The sequence below is a fragment of the Theropithecus gelada genome, chromosome 3, assembly GCF_003255815.1.
Source record: "Theropithecus gelada isolate Dixy chromosome 3, Tgel_1.0, whole genome shotgun sequence".
Classification (NCBI taxonomy): domain Eukaryota; kingdom Metazoa; phylum Chordata; class Mammalia; order Primates; family Cercopithecidae; genus Theropithecus; species Theropithecus gelada.
Genome location: NC_037670.1, coordinates 13,625,517 through 13,635,885, shown reverse-complemented (window position 1 = coordinate 13,635,885; position 10,369 = coordinate 13,625,517).

The window sequence follows — 10,369 nt, the reverse complement described above, 5'->3', positions numbered from 1 at the left end:
AGTGGAGGCCCCTGGACCTTGGCTTCTGAATCCTTTTGACACAACCCTAATTCTCATTGACAGCTTCTTTGCTTTCTGGCGTGACAAGATGTTCCAGGCAAATGTTCCACATTTCCTGCCCCTTTTGAGAGTGAAAGTGGGTGCTATTTATTATGCAGGTACAGTGGTGTAAACCGGGACTCTCCAGGTCAAACAGGGGTATTTGGTCAACTCATAGATGGGCCTCCTTTTGTATGACAAGGCATCTGTGGTTGCCTTACATCCTGATGATGCTGTACACCTTCGGTGTTTGGTTGCATGTGCTGTGCCGCTGGGTAATGAGGGAGGCTGTTGTCCTTTGCAAGGGAAACTGTTTTCTCCCTTGGGTGGTGGTAGAACCAGGTAACTGCCTAAGGTCTGTCCTGGGGAAATACTTCATCAAGAAAGTTTGGTGCATGTCATAATGTGTGCCATGGGTGTTGTCTGCAGGCTGATTACGCTGAAAATACTTTCAGTACCTGTTTTATCCCAGCTGAGAGGCAAGGAGAACCTTTCTTTCTTAAAAATTAAGCTGGTTTTGGCGGGGTGCAGTGGCTGACGCTTGTAATCCTAGCTCTTTGGGAGGCCAAGGCGGGTGGATCACCTGAGGCCAGGAGTTCGAGACCAGCCTGGACAACATGGTAAAACCTTGTCTCTATTAAAAATACAAAAATTTGGCCAGGCCCGGTGGCTCACGCCTGTAATCCCAGCACTTTGGGAGTCCGAGGCAGGTGGATCACAAGGTCAGGAGATTGAGAACATTCTGGTTAACAAAGTGAAACCCCAACTCTACTAAAAATATAAAAAAACCAAAATAGCCGGGCATGGTGGCGGGCACCTGTAGTCCCAGCTACTCGGGAGGCTGAGGCGTGAGAATGGTGTGAACCTGGGAGGCGGAACTTGCAGTGAACCGGGATCGCGCCACTGCACTCCAGCCTGGGCGACAAAGTGAGACTCCGTCTCAAAAAAAAATAAAAATAAAAATTAGTTGAGCGTGGTGACAGGTGCCTGAGGCAGGAGAATCACTTGAACCCGGGGGGCAGAGGTTGCAGTGAGTCGAGATCATGCCACTGCACTCCAGCCTGGGTGACAGAGCGAGACTCTTGTCTCAATAATAATAATAATAATAATAATAAGAAGAAGAAGAAGAAGAAGAAGAAGCTGGTTTCAAGTCCCCTCCCTCTCCCCTTTACAGCACAGATTGACTTAATCCACTTTTGAGACAGGGAAAATGACAGGCAGCAACATGTTTCTCTAGCATGTACTTGCCCTTAAACTTCGCTAGGTTTCTCAACCCCTGCACAGTTAACATTTTGTGCCAGATAATTCTCTGTTGGCAGCTGTCTTGGCTGCTTTATGCATTGTAGGATGTTAGCAACAATCCTGGCCTCAACCTACCAGATGCCAGTAGCACCTGCTGGCTGTAACAACCAAAGATGTTTCTGGAGGAGCAATTTGGCTTTCAGGAAGAGGAAACAGTTCGACATCCCCTGGGGGAGGCAGAATTGACCTTAGCTAAGAATCACTGCTCTTAGCATTCAGGATAATATCTTATGTCAATTAGAATTTTTAGCTATTGAGAGGAGGACTGGAACTCCATGGGACTGGATCTGTTTCCTGCGGAGTTTAAAGTCTCCACTTAGTTCCTAGAAAACAAAGGAGTTTTATTAGAAATCACTTGGGGGTAAAGGTAGTATTGTGAAGCAGAGTCAAGAGCTGTTGAAGTCTAATCTCAGGGCAGGGGCCTGCAATTCTATAGCAAACAAACTAGGTGGTCCCTGTGGAGGCAGCCTGGCTCTAGCACTGCTGCTTTGGGTTCCTGTCAGGCAGGTCCCTGCCCCAATGCCTCTGCATCACAATGAGCCTCTGCTTGGGTGTAGACTAACCTTCCCTTAGCAAGGGCCACTTAAGCGCAGTGCAGGCAGTTACAGGCTCTTTACTCCATAACAGGAGACGGTAAATATTTGAATGAAAGGAAGACCTGGATTTCTACCTGTTTCAGCAATTAGAAGGCACTTAGGGTGAGAGCAGTTTCAGTGGCATAGTGGGGGAAAGCCAGATTGCAGTGGGTTGTAGATTTCTCCTGTGAATTCTAACTCATGTGTAACTACTTACTTAGGCTGGGTGCAGTAGCTTCCGCCTGTAATCCCAGCTCTTGGGAAGGCTGAGGTGGGAGGATCATTTGAGCCCAGGAGCTCAAGACCAGCCTGGGCAACATAATGAGACCCCCATCTCTACAAAAAGTTAAAAAATTAGCTGAGCATCATGGCATGCTACTCAAGAGGTTGAGGTGGAAGGATTGCTTGAGTCCAGGAGGTCAAGGCTGCAGTGAGCCAAGGTTGTATCACTACACTCCAGCCAGGGTGACAGAGCAAGACCCTGTCTCAAACAAAAACTAATTAAAGGTCACATAGGCGTCTCATACCTCACACACTAAACCAAACCCTTTGTATTCTTCCCACCTTAAAAAGCTGTTTCTCCTTTATTGACTGATTGATTGTTTGAGACAGAGTTTTGCTCTTGTTGTCCAGGCTGGAGTGCAATGGTGCGATCTTGGCTTAATTGCAACCTCCGCCTCCTGGGTTCAAGCAATTCTGTCTCGGCCTCCAGAGTAGCTGGGATTACAGGCGCCTGCCGTATCCCGGCTAATTTTTGGTATTTTTAGTAGAGACGGGATTTCACCATGTTGGTCAGGCTGGTCTTAAACTCCTGAGCTTAGGTGATTACCTGCCTTGCCCTCCCAAAGTGCTGGGATTACAGGTGTGAGGCACCGCACCTGGCCTCTCCCTTATTTTAGTGAATGATATGATTCCCACTCTCATACCCCACATCCAAACCATCAGCAAATCTTGCTTCTCTCATAGGCAATGATCTCTAGCTGTTTGTTGAGACACCAATTGCAGTTCTACTGTATTCACTTGCCAGAAGTTCTCCAAGCCAAATAAATTAACTTGGTCCTCTCACAATTTTGAATTCCTGTCCTGCCTATTTTCTGTATGATCTCAGGGAAAGATATACTTCCAGAGAGCCATCTTGTCCAGCGCATTCCCAGGATCAATATGTTTCAATAAAAAATCTCCATGAAAATTGGCTATGAAGCGGGGACAAGAGGCGATATTCTTTGTCACTGAGAATTAAACTGCTGGGAGAGGGAGGATGGAAATGCTTGGGTAGTATATGTGTTTGCCCTGAGAAGTAGAGGGACTTGGGAGGAGCAATTTGGCTTTCAGGAAGAGCAAATAGTTTTGCTGCCACACGCACTAGCCGTAGCTCTGTGCTATCATCTGAGTGGCCAGAGACCAGGAAATGGTGGCAAACGCAAGAGCTTCATGTTTTCCCTTCCTAGTCAAAAAGTGCAGTCTCTTGAGAAGGTGGTAGAAGAGCTTTTAGATGGAGATTGGGAGGAGAGAGGTGGTAGAAGTCTTTACCTCCTGTATTAGTCTGTTTTTATGCTGCTATAAAGAACTGCCTAAGACTGGTAATTTATAAAGGAGAGAGGTTTAATTGACTCAGTTCCTCAGGGATAAGGAGGCTTTGGGAAACTTATAATCATGGCTGAAGGGGAAGCAAACATGTCTTTCTTCATATGGCAGCAGGAAGAAGTGCCTAGCAAAGGGGGAAAAGCCCCTTATAAAACCGTCAGATCTTGTGAGAACTCACTATCATGAGAACAGCATGGGGGTAACCACTCCCATGATTCAATTACCTTCCTTCAGGTCCCTCCTACAACATGTGGGGATTATGGAAACTTCAAGATGAGATTTGGGTGGGGGCACAGACAAACGATATCACCTCTTGTCCTTGACTCCCACCTGCAGGAGCTATTTGAGTATTATACTATCTCTGTGGCTGCAAAAATTTGGAGGAAAACCCGGTCTATAAGAATTTCACTGACTTCTGAAAACAGCCTCAGCCTGTTATATGAAAAGGGAAAGTGGAATGTACGATGATAAGTTTATCATTGACAACCAGTTTTCTCACCATTTTTCCAGTCTTCATTTCTGTTCCTGCTGTCTAGACTAAGCTTCTGGTGGAGGGAATGGAAAATAAGTGATGGAAAAAAATCAACAGTTAAGATTATGTGATACTGGTCCATAAATAGACCAATGTATTATAATAATAGTTTCAGAAATGAACTGGGTTCTATATAGAAATCTAGTATATGATAAAGATGATATCTTAAATCACTAGGGCAGAGATCGATTTTTTTAAAAGTGCTATTGGGATAAGTGATGATCTGTATGCAGCTCAGCTGAGATCGCCTACCAAGGAGAATGATGAGGAATGTCATATTAAATAGCTGCAGGAAGCCCTGTACCAATCAGGAAACTATTCTTAGCAATCACAAGAGACAGAACTCATCATTTTCAAGTTGTTTTTTGTCCCTCCCTCCCTCCCTCCCTCCCTCCCTCCCTCCCTCCCTCCCTCCCTCCCTCCCTCCCTCCTTCCTTCCTTCCTTCCTTCCTTCCTTCCTTCCTTCCTTCCTTCCTTCCTTTTTTATTTTTTATTTTTTATTTTTTTTAGATGGAGTCTTGCTCTGTCGCCCGGGCTAGAGTGCAGCAGCGTGATCTTGGCTCACTGCAACCTCTGCCTCATGGGTTCAAGTGATTCTCCAGACTCAGCCTCCCGAGTAGCTGGGATTACAAGCGTGTGCCACCATACCCAACTAATTTTTGTATTTTTAGCAGATATGGGTTTCACCATGTTGGCCAGGCTGGTCTTGAACTCCTGACCTCAGGTGATCCACCCGGCTTGGCCTCCCAAAGTGCTGGGATTACAGGCGTGAGCCACTGCACCTGGCCTTTATTTCTTACCTGTTTCTTTTTTTTAATAAAGTTGGGGGGGGGGATCTCACTATGTTTTCTAGGCTGGTCTCGAACTTCTGGCCTCAAATGATCCTCCTGCCTTGGCCTCCCAAAGTGCTGGGATTACAGGCATGAGTCACGGAGGCTAAGCCATTTTTGGTCTCTCTCCCTCATTTTTTTTTTTTTTTTGAGACAGAGTCTTGCTCTGTCACCGAGGCTGGAGTGCAGTGGTGTCATCTCGGCTCACTGCAACCTCTGCCTCCTGGGTTCCAGCGATTCTTGTGCCTCAGCCTCCTAAGTAGCTGGGACTACAGGCATGTGCCACCACCAAGCCTGACTAATTTTTGTATTTTTAGTAGAGATTGGGTTTTACCATGTTAGCCAGGCTGGTCTCGAACTCCTGGCCTCAAACCATACACCCACCTCAGCCTCCCAAATCCCTCTAATCCCTCCCACCTGCTGGGATTACAGGTGTGAGCCCCTATACCCGGCACACTTTTGGTCTCTTGACAGCTCTTTTGCTTATTGTGCTTCTAAAGTCACATAATAGGCTGGGTGTGGCGGCTTATACCTGTAATCCCAGCCCTTTGGGAGACTGAGTCAGGAGGACTGCTTGAGGCCAGGAGTTTAAGACCACCCTTGCCAACATAAGGAGACCCTGTCTCTTAAAAAATAAAAAATAAAGAAAACCAAAAATAAAAGTAGAATCACCTAATATAACTATCCTTATTTTACCAGGACCATATTTTAAAAATTCAGGATATCTTGTAAGACTTTTTTGGTTCCAAGCTCATATAAGTTATGCTTGTGCCTTTTTTTCCTTTCAACTAAGGTGCATATAAGATTTAAAGTTTGTGATTTCTATTTTCACAATAGCCTTTGGAGCCTTGTGACCAAATGAGGTTGTCTAGGGAGAAGGCCTAGAGTGAGCAGAGAAGAGGATCTTGAGGGATGCCAGCACTTAAGGGCTGGCAAGAGAAAGAGCCTGCCAGGGAGACTGAGAAAGACCAGTGAGAGAGGAAGTAGCAAGTCCGGAGTGTGTGCTGCCCTAGAAGGCAGGGGTGGATGGTGGTTTCTAAAGAAGGCCAAGTTCGAGGGTGAAATGCTGGCAAGAAGTCAAACAAGATAATGACAAAAAATGTGCGTTGGCTTTATCAACACTGGTGACATGAGTGAGATCAGTTTCAGTGGCATAGTGCGAGGGAAGCCAGATTCCAGGGGGCTGTGGATTTCTCCCTTGAGTTCTAACTCATATTCACAACTACTTACTTAAAGATCAAGTAGGCATCTCAAACTTACCACCCCAAAACCAAACTCTTCATTCTCTTCCCACCATCCAAACCTAATTCTTCCTCATCTTAATGAATGGACCCTCTGATGGCCCAGTTGCTCAGTCCAAAAAGCCTAGATGTCACTCTCTTATACCCTACATCGAAGCCATCAGCAAATCCTGTTGGCCCTACTTTCAGAATATAGACAGAGACAGGCAACTCCCCACTCCCTCCAAGGCTTCAGGTCCAATCCACCGTCTTCTCCCTCGACTTTGTCAGCTGTCTCCCTGCTTCTGCTCTTTCCTCTGTATACTCTCTTCACTATCCTAGAACCAGATAATCTTTTAAAAATAGAACTAAGATGATTTTACATTTTGTTTGGAACTTTCCAAAGGTTTCTCCTCTCAGAGTAACAGACAGAGTCCTTCCATACCTGACAGTTCTTCCCGATCACGCCAGGCACGCTCCCACTTTTGTTTTTAGCTCCTGTTGTTCTCCTTGCCTAGAAGCTACTTTCTCAAGCCCTTTACACAACTTTCTCATTCTCTTCATGTGAGTTCCTATTTTGAGAGACCTTCTCTAACTATCTGTCATGTTTTTAAAACATGTCTGCAAATTTCTTGACACTCTTTTCACCAAGAGTTAGAGTCTAGTTCCTCTCCTCTTCAAACTGACCAAAGTGACTCACTTCTAACAAACTAAATGTGAAGGCAGTGGTGCTGGGTCATAAGAGGTGATATGTGGGATGCTTGCTCTTGAAACAGAGCTGCAGTGCTGGGAAGAAGCCTCTGCCACATTGACAGGCTGCACAGAGGTATTCCAGCAATAGTCCTCACTGTGGTCACAGTGGACACCTAGCACCGACCATCGGTCAGGTGAGAAGGAACCCTCCAGATGACTCCAGCTCCAGCCCCTCTTTGACTGGAACCATGTGAAAGACCCTACAGGGAAACTCCCAAGCTCAGCCTGGTCACCCCCAGAAATGTGAACGAAAATAAATGCATGCTATTGTTTTTAGCCACTAAGTATGAGTGGTTTAATTACATAGCAATCGATAATTGGAACACAGCACTTCTACAGTAGCACTCTCCATCAGTCTCTATTTTCTTACCCAGATTTATTTTTCTTTGTAGCCCTTACCATTATTTGACATATTATATATTTGTTTTCGTTTCCTGTTCTACCACATGCCCTGGAATTTCAGCTGTGGGAAAGTAGAAGCTTTGCTTGTTTTGCTGATATTTCCTCCACTACCTAGAATGGTGCTTGGTACAGACGAGTCACTCAAGCTCAGATTGTTTTGTTAAATGGATGTACCTGTGGTCTGTGGTGTGAAGAAGGCATCCAAGTTGAACAGAGACAGTATGGGCATGAAAGTATTGTGGAACTTGGAAAGGACCACGTAGGAGATATTATTCTCATTATTCTTCTTCCCCATTAGGGTTCTTAATAATGATTTTTTTTTTTTTTTTTGAGACGGGGTCTCGCTCTGTCGCCCAGGCTGGAGTGCAGTGGCCGGATCTCAGCTCACTGCAAGCTCCGCCTCCCGGGTTCCCGCCATTCTTCTGCCTCAGCCTCCCGAGTAGCTGGGACTACAGGTGCCCACCACTTCGCCCGGCTCATTTTTTGTATTTTTAGTAGAGACGGGGGTTTCACCGTGTTAGCCAGGGTGGTCTCGATCTCCTGACCTCATGATCTGCCCGTCTCGGCCTCTCAAAGTGCTGGGATTACAGGCTTGAGCCACTGTGTCCGGCCTAATAATGCTTTTTTAATGGAGGTAATGAAGTTATTTTCTCTTTTTTTTTCAAAACAGTTTATTTTTGAAGTAGAAATACAAATTCTGGTGTTTATAGGGTCGAGTTTACACTTCCAGGTCTGTGACAGTGACTAAGCTTCTGAACCTTTTATAGTCGTATTATGTGGAGGATGAGAAAGGGAATGTTCCTCTCCCCATACCCCTGAGCAAGCAGCCTGCAGGCCAAGACCAGTGCCCATCTAGAAAGGCGTTTGACATGAAAGAAGGATCATTTTAGCCTATGTACTCTGTTGGACTTTAGAAGACTGTGAGCCAGAAAGTCTCCTTACAAACCAGCATAGAGCAAGGTTAGGTAAAGGTCTTTCATATTTACCCATTGCTGCCCCTCTTTGTTTGTTTTTTTTCTTGTTCATTTTTTTTTTCCATTGGGCCAAATCATTATATTCTTCACCATTACAGCAAATGCATGTTGAACATTTCTTTATGTTGATGTCAACTCTTCATATCATTTTCACAGGCTTGAGGTGAAATTCTGTTGAGTTTTTTGTGGTGTTTTGGCCAGAGATCCAGGAAAGGCTGACTCTTGCCCTGCCAATCATCCCAAGCTGGATGGCTCAAGGAACGACAGCAGATGGGGCTGTCAGTCCCACTGTACTAGTCTCGGAGTTGCACCCAGTAACATGCATCATAGAGGTCACTGGGGAAGGGAGTTGCGAGATGGTGTAGGCCTGCCTTGCTCCCCACTCTCAGCCCCATATCTGAGTTGAAGACTGTGGGTTCAGGCACACTGTGCAGGAGGGAGATTGGCAACCCGATACCAAATGGGGACTCTGAGAGGGTACATGAGCAGAAGACTGTTCAGGGCCAGGCGAGAAGGAAGGGAGCTTCATCTCAGACGCTGACCCTGTGAGGCACACCACCCTTCATAAAATAGGGGCCAGTGAGATCCTGGGGCTCTGACCAAGCACACACTTAATTCTTTTTCTTTGGATGGGATCAGGAAAGACAGAGGGAATGAGTTAAGGCAAAATCTCTGGGAGAAGGTAATCAGTGTTCTTTCTTCAGTGTTTGCTGTCATCATCCTTGTCATCATTGTCACCATCACCATCATTAGCTATAGCAGCACCCTTGTACTGAGTCATTGTTTTACACCAGGCACTGTGATAGATTCTTCTGCAGATAGGGTTATTTGGATAAACAGGAGCTTTTATACAACTTAAGAACAAACAGTCCTGTTTGGGGTAGCATTTGGGGTGCACATGCCTGATGCCAAGCAGAGCATGAAAAGGGCTGTCACAGAATTTGCATTCTGGCAGCTCTGGAGGGGAAAGAAGACCCTCTCCTGTCCTGGGACACTGGAGGCTTCATGAAGAAGATGATATTTGATTTGAGACTTGAAGGACAAGTGGAAGTTTATAGATAGAAGTGGGCAGGGTGACAGGGACTGTCATCTGGGCAGCATGACAGGGACTAAAAGCATGGTGTGTTTGGTAGAATGGTGAATTTCAGACTGACTGGTGCAGAGTCAGTGGCTAGAAATGAGAGGGACTTGGACTAGAAGGCAGTTGTTGTGACGCAGTTGTTGTGACCCTCTGAGTAATTCTGTTTCCTCCTCCACACCCTTTGCAGCCTGAGTATTACCATAATTGATAGAAAACTGCATCTAACTCCTCCTGCCATGAACTCATTTTTATGAGGCCTTTCTTCATTCATTTCCTTTCCCAAGTCAATGAGTGGAGAAGCACATTCCTAAGGATTATGATGGCTGATTTCCTGCATGTTCTTCACTCACAGAGAAGCAATGCCAGATCTGGTCTCCTGTCTTCCATGTGCATAACAGACCTTTCTTTTTTTGAAAAAAGAGAACACATAGTGGGACAGGTTGGGGTCAGCTCTGTAGGCCAGGAGGGTCAGACATGAGACCTTCACTGCAGACACTCCTGATGCAAGTGCCTGGAGCCATGGAAGCCCACCTAGCAGGAGCCAAGGCCGGGAGCGGGATGGCTTTGAGGAGCACGATCAAGCCTGGCCTCAGAGCTAGGTTCGCTTCAAAATGTGGGGATGGTGGTGAGGAGGGGGCTGTAGCCGAGAGGATATCTACAGGGAGCTTGGAATTTGGGCTGCATGAGGGTTGAGGATTGGAGGAACTGGGGCCTGTGCAGAAGCTCTCAGAGGGTTCCCCTCAGCACAGGCCATCGGCACAGGCTGCTGACTCCTAGTTCATTGTTTTCACATGGAATGTGTGACCTTTCCAACCCTCTCCAGGAGATCTGCAGGTGAATTTGCATCTGTTGATGTGGTTCTGTGTCTTTGGGTTAGAGTGATTCCCTTCTTGGTATCCTGGGAGTATCCTGTGCAGGGGCCACGAAGTGCCAGGCTTGCGTATTACCTATTAGAGCAGTGAGGGGGATTCCCCAGCCCTGCTGACAAGCTGGGACAACCAGGCCGTGCTCCTCCTGCCCTGTTTGTGGAGCCTGTCCCTGGGGTTCACACAGGCCCTGAGGGGGAACTCTGCTGTG